The following is a 10,738-nucleotide window of genomic DNA, read 5'->3' as shown; positions in this document are numbered from 1 at the left end:
ACAGAAGGAGACCTTGTCTCTTAAAAAAAAAAAAATCAACAACAAACACCAAAGCCAAGATCTAACCTTGGCAAAGTCAGTCTTGGCTGATTTCCTCACCTCCTTTTGGGGGATGCTCTTCCCTCGTGCTCATGGCTTCAACCCACTGCTGCCACCCTCCCTCCCATAGCCCCCTAATCCTGCAGCCGCCCAGCCCAGCCCGTTCCTCCCAGCACACTCTGCATCCACACACATGCCTCCCTGCGTTCTCTTCCCTCTGGGCCTTGCTCCCAGCTAGATTACTCGAGTGTCAGCATCCTCTCGGTGGATTTTTCCCTCCCTAAGATGCCGCAGTCACACTCAACCTCCTGGAAGTGAAGGGTCTTTCAGCTGCCAATACGAGGGCTGGCGGGAAAGCTATTTTGAAGAAAAGCAAAGGGCAATTTTCAGTCTTCAGAGCAATGTGGTCTCTGCCCAACTGGGCTGGCCCTGACCTTCACTCCGGGCTGGTTGACCTCACATATGTGTGTAGCTGTGGCCTATTCCTCACATTACGTTGCCCAGCAGAGTAGCTTATCATGGCCATTGAGCATGCCCTCTGCTTCCGCCAGTGTGCTGTTTTATTTTATTTCATTTTTCCTGCAATGCGGAATGAAGCAGAGTGGGCCACCAAGCCGCATCCTCACCGGCAGCTGGTGACCCGAGGGACTGAGTAGCTCCACCCAAGTTTACCCCTGCAGGGAGGTCTCAGAGGTATATCCAATATGGCTGGTCCTCCTGGCCCCACAGAGGCAGCAGCAACAACCTGAGCACCAGGCAGTGGACAATTGCCCTTCCAGGGGCATTGTGTGCCACCCAAAGTGGATGCTCAAAAGCGAGTCCTTCTGTCCAGTACTGGCCTCCCTGTCACATGCCCACCATGCCCATCGAGTTCATGAGCAGGCACTGTTGGGTCTACTCTAAATCAGGGTTCTCAGCCAGAGGCCATGCAGCCACCCACGGGGCACTTGGCAATGCCTGGAGACTGTTTTGGTTATCATAACTAGAAGGAAGTTTTATTGGCATCAAGTGGATAGAGGCCGGTGGTGCTGCTAAACATCCCGCCATGCACAGGATACCACCAGCCCTCAACGAGGGGTCATCCCACTCAAATGTCGGCGCTGCTGCTGTTACAAACCCTATTCTAAAACATACTCTGAGTTCCCCTTCTCTCCATCTCCCCTGTTCTTCCTCTCTGGCCTCCTTGACTCTCATGGCCCTCTCTGCTCAGCAGCCAGCAGGACCTTGCCTAAGCAAGTCCCTTCCCTGTGGAAAGCCCTCTGTGGCTCCCATCACCCAGCCTTCCCCATGGCCTTTCATCCTCACATGCCCGGCTCTGGGACCAAGGATTCAATGGTTGGGAGAGTGAGCTCAGAGAGCCGCTAACTGGCTTCCTCTCTCTCTCGCTCTGTGTGTGTGTGTGTGTGTGTGTGTGTGTGTGCGTGTGCACGCACACCCTTTCCCATGAGAATAGAAGGTCTAAGAGGAGCCGGCTTGTCCATCCTGTTTGCTGCCACATCCCAGCGCCTAGAGCACAGCCTGGCAGATAATAGGAGCTCAAAATGTTTGTTGAATGACTGAGTCAATTCATGGTTCCCAAGACCGCTCTGAGCCTAGCAACATGTTCCAGAAACACTTACTAGGCCATGGGGCTTTGCCCTGGAGGTGTTCATACACTAATGAAGGAGATAAGATATACACAAAAAACGAATTAAAGATCATCTCTCAAACTCATGATGAGCTTCAGCCTAGGAAACACCAGTTCTCAACCTCTGTCCTTCAGCCCAGAATCTAGAGGCGATGGCTGCCTGTGGTTGCGCTTGAGTGATTATTTAACTCCCTGAGCTTCCCTCCTGCCCCTGGCTTATTGTGTGCTCTGGGGATGAAATTATGGTTCAGCTAAAATGCTAATGCACACGGGCAAAGGCCAAGGCCATCTATTTTCACACTCTGTCCCCATCCTGGGAGTGCCCATCACAGAGAGCAGGGCATTGCCTGCAGGGAGTGGGCGAGAAGTGCTTTTGGCTCTAAGAAAGCAGAACTGGATGTCTCCCCAAGATTCTTTTTTTAACAAAGCCAATTCAATAAATACTTTGCAAAAAGGCCTATTCTAGGCATAAGGGGAGAAAGTGGAAAATGGTTCTAGAGAAATGAAAGAGCTAGTGGTGGGCTCAGGAACTCAACAGACAGGTGGAAATGGCACAAACCAAAAGTCTAAAGGGGGCTGTAAATGGTAGCGTGCAAACTGTGCACGCACACACACGAACACACATGCACACAGAGATGCACACACACACATGCACACAGACACACATGCAAACACACATGCATGCACACAGACACACACACGTGCACACACAGATGCACACACACTGGTTGATTACCACAAGGGTACCAGGCACTCTTCTAAGTTCTTTATGCGCATTTATTTAAAGCCCACAATGACAGCCCCTGCCCCCAGATAGGTACTGTTCACTGTGCCCATTTTACAGAATAAGAAAGGGAAGTCCAGGGAGCTTAAATAACAACACGTAGGTGAGCAACACCAGACAAATGGAGCCAACTGAAAGAGCAAAGATGTGAACATGCCAGATGCCTTCCTGGGGGAGGAGGCAGGGAGACTGAGGTCTGATGGAAAGGCTGGAAAGGAGAGGTCCCAAACAAGCAGACACCAGCACGCAGGCAGGAGGGGAAGGGCTGGCATGCAGGCAGTGCCTAGCTTGTCATCTGAACACACCCATCTCATTTAATCCTCATGGCACCTCCTTGGGATGGAGGACATTGTTCACATCTCACAGATGGGGAAACTGAACCCCAAAGTAATTAACCAGCTTCCAGATACACAACTCCTAAGCAGCACAGCCAGGCTGGGCACTGAGTCTGATCTTCCTAGCCTTGTCCCATGAGGGGGTCAGATGTAGAAATGGGTAGGGAGCTTCAGGGCCAGACCCTGCTGGGGACCTTCTCCCCTACTGTGATTCCTTTCAAAGTCCATCCTATTACCAAGGGGGATGTTCCTTGCTCTTGGCTGACTCTGATGTCTATGAGACTAGATGCCCTCCTGGAACTGTTTCCAGAAGGCTTTCTCCCACCATCACCCTCCTTCTCTTGACTTTTTTTTTTTTTTTTTTTTTTTTGAGCTGTCTGGGCGTGGGAGGAGAGAGAAAAATAGCATCACAGTTCTCAGAACACAGCAGGTGCCTCTGCAGCCGCCCTCACCTGACTGACTTGCCTGGAAAGGCCCAGGAGGAAGGAGGAAGTGGGCAGGAATGGCTGGTGGGCCCCAGGCTCCCCCTCCCACCACAGGACAGCCCCACATTGAGACCCCAGCTCCACCTACCCCAAGAGTCAAAAACAATCCAAGGCAAGCATCATCCAGTGAGTAGAACAACTTGTCAAAAGTCACTGATTTCTTGGGCAATGGGCAGCTGGGGGAGGAAAGGTCGGGCTTGGTTAAGTCGGAATACTGTGGGAATGCTTTTGGGTTTTTGGAAAATTTACAAAAATAACACCTGCTTATTGTAGCTAAGACAGATGAGGAAAAGAAAATCCCAACTTCCCAAGATGGTTAAACTTTTTGATTCCTTGCTAACTTTATTTATTATTCATCATCTTGTTATCTTTTCAAGACTGTACCACGGTATTAGCCTGTTTTCACGCTGCTGATAAAGACATACCTGAGACTGAGTAATTTACCAAGAAAATGAGGTTTCATGGACTCACAGTTCCATGTTGGCGGTGGGGGGGGCCCCACAATCATGACAGAAGGCAAAAGGCGTGTCTTACATGATGGCAGACAAGAGAGAATGAGAATCAACTGAAAGGGGTAACCCTTGATAAAACCATCAGATCTCACGAGACTTATTCACTGCCACGAGAACAGTATGGGGGAAACCGCCTCCACAATTCAATTATCTCCCACTGAGTCCCTCCCACAACACACGGGAATTATGGGAGCTACAGTTCAAGATGAGATTTGGGTGGGGACACGGACAAACCATATCAACCTCAAAGCCCTCTTATCAGACTCCACTGGGCCTTGACATTGGTCACTGAAAGCTTGGATCACAGATGTTAACACATACATCCTTCAAACATTTTATTATAACTTTTTTTTTTTGAGGCAGAGTTTCACTTTGTTGCCTAGGCTGGAGTGTAGTGGTGCGATCTCAGCTCACTGCAACTTCCGCCTCCTGAGTTCAAGCAATTCTCCTGCCTCGACCTCCCGAGTAGCTGCGACTACAGGTGTGCGCCACCATGCCCAGCTAATTTTTGTATTTTTAGTAGAGATGGGTTTTCACTATGTTGGCCAGGCTGGTCTCGAACTCCTGACCTTGTGATCCACCCGCCTCAGCCTCCCAAAGTGCTGGGATTACAGGCGTGAGCCACTGTGCCTGGCCTTTATTGTAACTTAAAAGCCAATAAATGCATGACCGTTTAGTAAGGGTGGAGACTTCTCTCTGAGCACGAAATTTCTTTCTTGCATTAAATATGCCCATAATACTTGTCTTACAGTTTCCAATTTGGGTTTATTTGAAGAGAAGCCAGATATTCACAAAGCTGAATGCAAAGTCCACTTCGATTTTTGCAATATTTCTTAATCTTTTACAGTTGCCTTGCCCACACTCTCTCTGTAGCTGTTTTTAAAAACTCGTTATTCTTTTTCTTAAACATTCTATTTTGTGTTCATTGAAACAACTCTAAGCTTTGCACTTGTATTTCATTGGTTTATGTGGAATTTGATTCATTACTTAACTACAAAGCAATGTAGCAGACATTCAATGTTTGGGGAATAAAATTGACATTTTCTTACTAATTCCCCTATTGTTGGAATTTTAGATTTTCCTGGCTTTTAAATTATTTTGAAAACTCGTGTTGAACACCTTTGTTCTAAAATTTTGAATGCATTTTGGATTATATCTCCCACTGGATTCCTGGAAACACAATAGCTGAACTTTTTTTTTTTTTTTTTTGAGATGGAGTCTCACTCTGTCACCCAGGCTGGAGTGCAGTGGCGCAATCTTGGCTCACTGCAAGCTCCACCCCCTGGGTTCACACCATTCTCCTGCCTCAGCCTCCTGAGTAGCTGGGACTACAGGCATCCACCACCACACCTGGCTAATTTTTTATATTTTTAGTAGAGACAGGGTTTCACCGTGTTAGCCAGGATGATCTCGATCTCCTGACCTCGTGACCCACCCACCTCGGCCTCCCAAAGTGCTGGTATTACAGGCATGAGCCACCATGCCCAGACAATAGCTGAACATTTTTTAGACTCTTGGTACTTCTTATTTCCTGTTTTTCTTCTTGAACCCTGTTTTCTTTTCTTTTCTTTTTTTCTTTTTAGATGAAGTCTCACTCTGTCACCCAGGCTGGAGTGCAGTGATGCAGTCTCAGGTCACTGAAGCCTTCGTCTCCCGGGTTTAAGCAATCCTCCTGCCCTAGCCTTCCAAGTAGCTGGGACTATGGGCATGCACCACCACGCCTGGCTAATTTTTGTCTTTTTCTGGTAGAGTCAAGGTTTCATCATGTTGGCCAGAGGCTGGTCTCAAACTCCTGACTTCAAGTGATCCGCCTGCCTCGGCCTCCCAAAGTGCTGGGATTACAGGCATGAGCCACCACACCTGGCCAAAGCCCTGTTTTCTATGGTGACATTTTCTTGCTCTCAGATCAAGTAGTAAGGAGTGTTTTTCAATGTCATGCTGTTCTTAGTTGGTTTGTTATCAAGTGCCTTCATTCAGTCAACAAATATTTATGTGAGCTTTAAACTGTGCACCAGGGGTTCAGTGACTACCAGGGCTCATAGTCAGGAGTGTTTTTGACTTTTGCCTCTTCCTATAGATTTTTAAGTGGCTTGCAAGTAAAAGACCTCAAGTGAATAATAAAATAAGAGTACATCAGGAACAAGGTCAATGCAAATATCTTGCTATGATTTGGATATGGTTTGTTTGTCCCCACCAAAACTCATGATGAAATTTGATCTCCAGTATGGCAGTGTTGGGAGGAGGGGCCTATGGGAGGTATATGGGTCATAGGAGTGGGTTTCTCATGAATAGTCTAATGTCCCCCCTTAGGGGTGGGTGAGTTCTCACTCTCAAAGGAAAGGATATTCCATAAAGAGTGGGTTGTTAAAAATAGTCTGAGTCTGACTTCCTTGATTTTGATCTCTTGCGTCCTCTCTTACCAAGTGATCTCTTTGCACATGCCAGCTCCCCTTCCACTTTCAACTCCCCCGCCATGAGTTGAACCAGTCTGAGTCCCTCACCAGATGCATATGCCCAACCTTGAACTTTCTAGCCACCAGAATTGTAAGCCAAATTGCTTCTTTAGAAACTACTCCGTCTCAGGTGTTCTGTTATAGCAACACAAAATGGATAAAGACAGAAAATTGATACCAAGAGTGGGGTGTTGCTATAAAGATACCTGAAAATGTGGAAGTGGCTTTTGGAACAGGATAATGAGCAGAGGTTAGAAGAGTTTGAAGGAACAGGCATTAAAGAGATTGCATTGCTTGGAGTGGAGCATGAAGGACAATTCTGGTGAGGGCTTAGAAGATGAGCTGGAACTTCTAAGAGACTGGTTAAGTGTTCATGACCAGAATGCCAATAGAAACATGGACAGTAAAGGCCATGATAATGAGGTGTCAGATGGAAATTACGATAGCACCAATGCTTACCACTTAGGCTCTTTGGAATGGAGGCATGGGTCGAACCTGGGGCTACTTGAGCAGGGAGCAGTGTCACAAAGCAGTGCAGGGCTGGGGCATCCACGTCCACTTGGTACTAGTTCTGCAGGCCAGGTGTGCAGAATGCAAGAGTGCTAGAAGTGTGGTGGCTTCCACCTAGATTTCACAGATATGTCAAAATGCCTGGGAGCCCAGGGAGAAACCTGCCACACGGGTGGAGCCACTACAGACAGTTCTCACTGAGGCAATGCCTAGTGTGGAGCAGGGTCACCATTGGGACCCCAGAACTATAGAGCCATTGGCAGCATACAACATCCATCTGGCAAAACCACAGGCACCCAACTGCAACCCATGGAAGTAGCCAGGTGGGCTGCACCCAACAAAGACATGGCAGCATACTAGACATAATGGCCTGAGGCCTTTGCAAGCCCAGCCCTGGAACCAGCGCGTCCAGGATGTGGGACATGCAGACAAAGGAGATTATTATGAAGTTTTAAGATTTAATGTCTGGCCAGGTGCAGTGGCTCACGCCTGTAATCCCAGCACTTTGGGAGGCCGAGGTGGGTGGATCACGAGGTCAGGAGATCGAGACCATCCTGGCTAACATGGTGAAACCCTGTCTCTACTAAAAATAAAAAAAATTAGCCAGGTGTGGTGGCAGGCGCCTGTAGTCCCAGCTACTCGGGAAGCTGAGGCAGGAGAATGGCGTGAACCCAGGAGGTGGAGCTTTCAGTGAGCCGAGATGGCGCCGCTGCACTCCAGCCTGGGTGACAGAGCGAGACTCTGTCTCAAAAGAAAAAAAAAAAAGATTTCCTGTCTTCCCTGCTGTGTTTCAGACTTTTGTGGGGCCTGTTACTCTTCTCTTTTGGCCTATTTGTCTCTTTTGGGATGGGAATATTTACCAAATGTCTGCGCCACTGTTTTATCTTGGAAGCAAATAACTTGCTTTTTATTTTACAGGCTCATAGCTGGAAGGAGCTCGCCTTAGGTCTCAGATGAGACTTTGGACTTTTAAGTTGATGCTGAAACAAGGCAAGACTTTGAGGCCTATTAGGATGCACTGATTGTATTTTTCATGTGAAAAGGACATGAGTTTCATGGGGCCAGGGGCAGAATGCTGTGGTCTGGGTGTAGTTTGTTTGTCCTCACCAAAACTCATGTTGAAATTTGATCTCCAATGTGGCAGCGTTGAGAAGTGGGAGTCACTGGGAAGTGTTTGGGTCATGGGGCAGATCCCTTGAATGGCGTGGTGCTCTTCTCAAAGTAGTGAGTGAGTTCTCTCAGGAATAGATTAGTTCCCTCCTGAGTGGGCTGTGTGAAAGCCAGGATGCCCCTCGGATGTTGCCCCTTTTCAGGTGTCTGCTTCCCCTTTGACGTTCTGCCACGTGGTGACGCAGCACAAAAGCCCTCACTGAAACCAGGGCGATGGCCTTGAACTTCTCAGCCTGCGGAACAATAAGCTAAAGAAGGCTCTTTTCTTTATAAATCACCCAGCCTCAGGCATTCCGTAACAGCAACATTAAACAAACTACAACATATCCCTTTTCCGCAAGAGTCAACAAAATTGCTGTTGTTGATTCTCAAACTTGGCTTTGCATTTTCTAACAGCCAATAAAAGTGGGAACCATGGTCACTTATGTGGTTGTCATTACTGGAAGAGAGGAAGCATATGTGTTCCTTTGGGAAATAAAGCTTTTCCTAGCACTGAATCCAAAAGACATTTCTTGAGTATAATTTTATTACCTAGAAGAGACACCAAGCAATATCAGAAGTGATGTCCTCAACATTTTGAAGTTTTGTTGAAACAATAAATGCACTATCAAATTTCACAAAGCCTTTGTTTAGTGCTCTTCATCAAGTTTGGGGCATATTAAAATACAGCTTCATGAAGGACCAAGAAACTCAACCCAAGTCTCCAGGTAAATAACAAATTATCTAGTCCAACTTGGTCCAAAAAAAGAATTTAGAATTCCTGGAGGAAAAAGAACAATGAAATACCATGTTTTTATCTGTTAACTTGGCAGAAAATATGCTTTCTTTAAAGATTAAATCCCAATTTTGGCAAGAGTTGGGAAAGTCAGCCCTCTCATGCCCTGTGGGTGGGAATATAAATTGGTACAATCTTTTTTAGAGGGCAATTTGGCACTAAGTAACAGGAGTCTTAAAAATGTGCTTACACACAGCAATTCTGCTTTGGGGGATCTTTTTCCTCTAAAGAAATAACCAAAAATGCACCCAAAGACTTAGGTACAAAATGTTTGTTTTGCTCCGCCTCTTTGGGTGGCAGTAAACACAGATGGACCCAACCAGGGGCTGGCACTGGAAATCTCTGGAGCCAAGGCAGCTCTGGGAGATGGATTTTTTCTCTCACTCATGTAAGCTCCTCAGCTTCTTTCTCTTTTTGAAACTTTTTATTTTGGAATAATTTAAGACTCAAAATAATGTGCCAGAATAGCTCCCCCGTACCCTTCGCCCGGCTTCTTCAGTGATAACACCTTACTTAACAATAGTACATTATTAAAACCAGAAAAGGGACACAGTAGAATTTTTTTTTTTTTTTTTTTTTTTTTTTTTTGAGACGGAGTCTCGCCCTGTCACCCACCAGGCTGGAGTGCAGCAGTGTGATCTCGGCTCACTGTAACCTCTGCCTCCCGGGTTCAAGCAATTCTCTTGCCTCAGCCTCCGGAGTAGCTGGGATTACAGGAGAGCACCACCATGCACAACTAACTTTTCTGTATTTCTTTTTTTTAAAAAAAATACAGATGGGGTTAGAATACTCTTGACTAAACTATAGGCCTTATTTGAATTTCACCAGGTTTTACATACACCATACACTCATTATGTGTGTGTGTGTGTGTGTGTGACTATGAAATAATATGTATAGATTCATGTAATCACCACCATAATCAAGATCCAGAACTCTTCTATCCAGAAAGAAATTCACCTATGCTACCCCTTTGTCATCATGCCCCACCCCCTGCCGTAGCCCCTGGCAACCACAGCTCTGTTCCCCATCACTGTAATTTTGTCATTTCAGGAGTGTGATATAAATGGAAGCACACAGGATATAACCTTTAACCTCCTGGTGCGTTTCTTCCTCCCCAGCCTGCATTTTCTCAAAAGGTCAACCGACCACAACTTCCTCTGGCCCCTCCTTAGCCTCTGATCATGCTTTTCACATCAGCGTCCATTGATGAGTGAGTCTCACTTGGTACTTTTGCCCCGAGAGAGGGAATCCTATGGCCCAGTGCATGTGTGGGTCCGGCCATGTCATCAGTCACTGACAAGTTGGCTGGATTTACTGTCCAGGGGTCAGGCTCCCATGTCTGGTCCATTCATCCGTGGCGGAGGGGAGCAAGCTGTTTGACACAAAACAAGGCCACCTTGCCCATCCCATCATCAAAGAGATGAACAAAGGGAGATCCCCTCTGAGAAGGGCTCTGCAAGGCAGATGCTTTAACTGCTATATCTACTTCACAGGTCATTGGAAAGAGCCTAAATGCTTGCTAATAGAACTCCAGTTTGGGGCTAATTTATGATAATCAGTGTGGGGCTGATTTATGATAGCCCTCCCTGAGTCCTCCAGGGCCCCAGGGCATGGATGCTCTTGGGTGTAAGCCCGTCATGGGAATTCCATTTTCCTTGCCAGTGGCTGGTTTAGGCAGAGCCTGTGAGACACAACGAGACCCAAGTGAGAACTCCAAGGAGCCATTCTTGGCCTCCAAAAGTCCTGTGGGAATTAACTGGAGATCAGCTCGACATCAAAGAGCTCCCAAGGGTTTCTCAAATAGGGGATAGCATCATTCTGTGTGGTTTCTCCAGAGGGTCTTACTCAGGGAATATTGGACAGAAAACTGCTTCTGTGCATGAACAGTTTATAGCAAAACAAGACAGAACAAAAACCAATAACTATGGAGAGAAGACAAACGGCCAGAGAGGAGATGCTGGGAAATTTTATTAGACTAGAAAAACGCAGAGTAATCGTTTTGTGAGTTGACGTCAAAGGCCCCATGTGGTTTCTGTGCCTGGGAAGGT

This window comes from Nomascus leucogenys, chromosome 14 (genome assembly GCF_006542625.1).
Source record: "Nomascus leucogenys isolate Asia chromosome 14, Asia_NLE_v1, whole genome shotgun sequence".
Taxonomy (NCBI): Eukaryota; Metazoa; Chordata; class Mammalia; order Primates; family Hylobatidae; genus Nomascus; species Nomascus leucogenys.
This window is presented reverse-complemented; position numbering follows the sequence as displayed.